Source organism: Gigantopelta aegis, unplaced genomic scaffold (assembly GCF_016097555.1).
Source record: "Gigantopelta aegis isolate Gae_Host unplaced genomic scaffold, Gae_host_genome ctg7248_pilon_pilon, whole genome shotgun sequence".
In the NCBI taxonomy this organism is placed as follows: domain Eukaryota; kingdom Metazoa; phylum Mollusca; class Gastropoda; order Neomphalida; family Peltospiridae; genus Gigantopelta; species Gigantopelta aegis.
Window position 1 is genome coordinate 1 of NW_024535677.1, and position 4,204 is coordinate 4,204.

General features: G+C 35.9%; 1 non-coding gene across 1 annotated transcript; it reads right to left on the minus strand.

The window, feature by feature from the left end:
- Positions 1 to 2,750: 2,750 nt before the first annotated feature.
- Positions 2,751 to 2,871, minus strand: LOC121366819. Its single transcript, XR_005957230.1, has one exon. It is a non-coding gene; the product is annotated as a 5S ribosomal RNA (ribosomal RNA).
- Positions 2,872 to 4,204: the final 1,333 nt, after the last annotated feature.

Here is a 4,204-nt window from a genome sequence, read left to right on the forward strand (position 1 = left end):
ATTTTTTATATTTACATTTCGTTTCTAGCCAATGTAACACTCATTTGGCTGAGTGATCGTGGGACGTAGCCCCAGTTTGTAGACCGCTCGTTTGATGAGCCGTCGGTCTAGGATCGATCCCCTTCGGTGGGCCCATTGGGCTATCTCTCTTACCAGCCAGTGCGTCACGACTGGTATATCAAAAGCCGTGGTATGTGCTATCCTGTCTGTGGGTCGGTGCATATAACAGGTACTAACAGAAAAAAAAATGTAGATCGCTTTCTAAGACTATGTGTCATAATTACCAAATGTTTGAGATCCAATAGCCGATGATTAATAAATCAATGTGCTCTAGTGGTGTCGTTGAACAAAACAAACTTTAACTGTTTGGCTGTAACGATATTTGGAGTTCATGTACCTACTAATGATACAGTAATAATGGCTCTGCGCCCGGCCCACACACACACACACACACGCACGCTGTCAGGAACACGCGCACACAAACATATTATGGTAGGATGTTAAATGTAGTTAGTAAATTATGCTTTCTTAGGCATCAATATTCCACGATTGTAGAATACATACCAATTTACTAAAAATGTGGCATCACAGGTTATTGTGGAACCGGTTTTTTTTATGACTTTTAGTATTATTATTTCTTCTTCTTAATATTTTACTTTTTTAAATTACTATTATTATTATTATTAATATTTTTATTTACTATTGAACAATGTACATCCATTAAATAAAATATATTAAAACAATAAACACTCACATACAAGAACCGTTTACTAAGCTACCCTGTTCTATCACACTGATGTATACACTCGTATGTAAAAACAAAAGTTCAAAGTAAAATGTGTTTGGTTTAACGACACCACTAGGGCACATAGATTCATTAATTATCGTCTAATGGATGACCGTCATTTCGTAACTAATTGTGAGATAAAAACATGTCGCTCTCTCTCTCTCTCTCTCTCTCTCTCTCTCTCTCTCTCTCTCTCTCTCTCTCTCTCTCTCTCTCTCTCTCCTCTCGCTCTCTCTCTCTCTCTCTCTCTGTGTGTGTGTGTGTCTCTCTCTGTCTCTGTCTCTCAATATTAATATTAATATTAATTGAACAACAGCACTATTTACATCCCGTACCTTCAATTGCAATGTCGTGGGACATTGCCTGGGTTTGGGGGTAGCCCGTGTCCAGCCACATCGAACGACCCATCATATCTCAGACGAGCGCTGTATCCACTAAGCGATACGCCGCCTAACTATAATTACAATGACAGATAGATGACGTCACGCAATTGTTTGTCGTTTATTAACGAACTTTGACCTCCACAAAGTCAACAGGGATTTAGTGAAATATATAGAGACTATTTCATGGGTTTTTTCAAATGGTATATGGAGAGATAGGAAGGTTCCCTTTAGAAATACAAGTAATGTTACGAATGGTGTTATTTTGGAGTAAACTGGTTAAAGGCGAAAATAAACTTAGAAGTATTTTATGTAAATTAATGTTTCCTTTAAACAGTGGTGAAAGAAATCAATTTAAATGGTTGAAATTCATAAAAAGTATTTCGATAACACGGGAGTGGGGTACATCTATACCAATCAAAATAATGATTTCAAATTGTATAAACAAGAATTGAAACAAAACCTCTGCAATCAATTTATACAACAGTGATTCTCGGATATTACAAACTCTTCTAGGGGTCAATTTTATACATTATTTAAAACAGAATTTTATTTCGAAACCTATTCGTCGAGATTATCGTACCAAAATAGATGCTTAATAACTAAATTGCGTACGTCAAATTTAAGATTACCAATCGAAACTGGCAGATGGCATAACATTCCTAGAGAAAACAGAATATGCAAACTTTCTAATACTGATATTGGAGATAAGTACCAGTATTTATTCAACTGTAAGAATGAAAACATTGAAAACATTAGAATAAAATATATAAAACAATATATATAAAACGTTTTTAAAATGAAAGGTATGCTGTCATGTAATGCACCATTATTAGAAAAAAAACTAGCTATATTTATTAAAACATTATCTAGTCTAGTGAACTGACGTTTCGCCGCACCTTTTAGCCATTTTGTTTGCATATCTTGTGTTCTATGTTAATTGTAGATACTTCTATGTTGACGCCTGTTCTTGTCATGTGTGTTAATTATGTATTTGAAAATGTCCTCTTGTTACACATTATAATGTATCTGAGTATTTTTTTTTAATAAATCTTGAAAAATAATTTTAAAAAACCCAACAACCACAAACAAAAAAACAACACCACCAACATATACACCACGCATATAAATACTACCACCCCTCATCCTTAAATTAAATAAGAAAACAATGGGAGTTAAGCTGCTAATTTCACAGTTAACGAGTAGCGTCTATGACTACCCTAGTTGCGCACAAAATTGAGTATATTTTGTTTTTTCTTTACAGGTACCCGATACATGTTTCAAGCACAAGGAATCTGGACACTGTGATACTAGATGAAATAAAATTTCTTTCAAAACATTGCCCAGATGATTTTTTTTTCCAACAACAAACACACTAACACTATCACCAGTGACAGTGATTGCAGGGAAATGTATTCTGTAAATAACTGTGTGCTCACTTCATTCTTACTCGGAGTGTACTTAAAAAACCACCCCATCCATAATAACAATAATAAAATCATTAAAAGACAAATAATAATAATAATAATAATAATAATAATAATAATAAAAATAATTATAATTAAAAAAAAAAAAAAAAAAAGTGTCTACAGCACCCGGTGTTCCCAGGCGGTCACCCATCCAAGTACTAACCGGGCCCGACGTTGCTTAACTTCGGTGATGATCGACGAGAACCGGTGCTTTCAACGTGGTATGGCCGTAGACAACAACTGTTGAAAAATAGGGGTATACATACGTAATTTTCCGGAAGTCGATATATGGCCGTAGCTTTTGTTTTGTTTTATTTGTTGGAAAGACAGATCGAATGACTTATCGCCGGTGTTGTTTACATGCAATTTTAGTGAAGCTTTTTTTTTTTTAATCCACACAGTGATCTCCCTTGTGTATCGCGTAGAGAAAAAGAGTCCACAAGACCGGCCTCGGTGTTTGTCGTGGTTAAGCCACTGGGCATAAGGTTGACAGATACAGGGCTCGGAGTACGGTACCAGCTCGCACCCGAAGTGAGGTTTAATGACTCAATTGGTAGGTGTAACACCACTACACCCACTTATCTCTGACTAACCACTAACAATTAACAAGTAACTCACTGTCCTGGACAGACAGCCCAGATAGCTGAGGTGTTTGCCCAGGACGGCGTGCTTGAACCTTAATTGGACGTAAGCACGAAAATAAGTAGAAATGAAATGAGTCCGCTGGTTTTTGCCATATAATTATTGGAATATTGAAATAAATTATTAAGCTTAGTAATGGACAAGGAGGTATTATTTTTTATATTTACATTTCGTTTCTAGCCAATGTAACACTCATTTGGCTGAGGAGCGTGGGACGTAGCCCAGTTGTAGACCGCTCGTTTGATGAGCCGTCGGTCTAGGATCGATCCCCTTCGGTGGGCCCATTGGGCTATCTCTCTTACCAGCCAGTGCGTCACGACTGGTATATCAAAAGCCGTGGTATGTGCTATCCTGTCTGTGGGGTCGGTGCATATAACAGGTACATTATTAATAACAGAAAAAAAAATGTAGATCGCTTTCTAAGACTATGTGTCATAATTACCAAATGTTTGAGATCCAATAGCCGATGATTAATAAATCAATGTGCTCTAGTGGTGTCGTTGAACAAAACAAACTTTAACTGTTTGGCTGTAACGATATTTGGAGTTCATGTACCTACTAATGATACAGTAATAATGGCTCTGCGCCCGGCCCCCCCCACACACACACGCACGCTGTCAGGAACACGCGCACACAAACATATTATGGTAGGATGTTAAATGTAGTTAGTAAATTATGCTTTCTTAGGCATCAATATTCCACGATTGTAGAATACATACCAATTTACTAAAAATGTGGCATCACAGGTTATTGTGGAACCGGTTTTTTTTATGACTTTTAGTATTATTATTTCTTCTTCTTAATATTTTACTTTTTTAAATTACTATTATTATTATTATTAATATTTTTTATTTACTATTGAACAATGTACATCCATTAAATAAAATATATTAAAACAATAAACACTCACATACAAGAACCGTTTA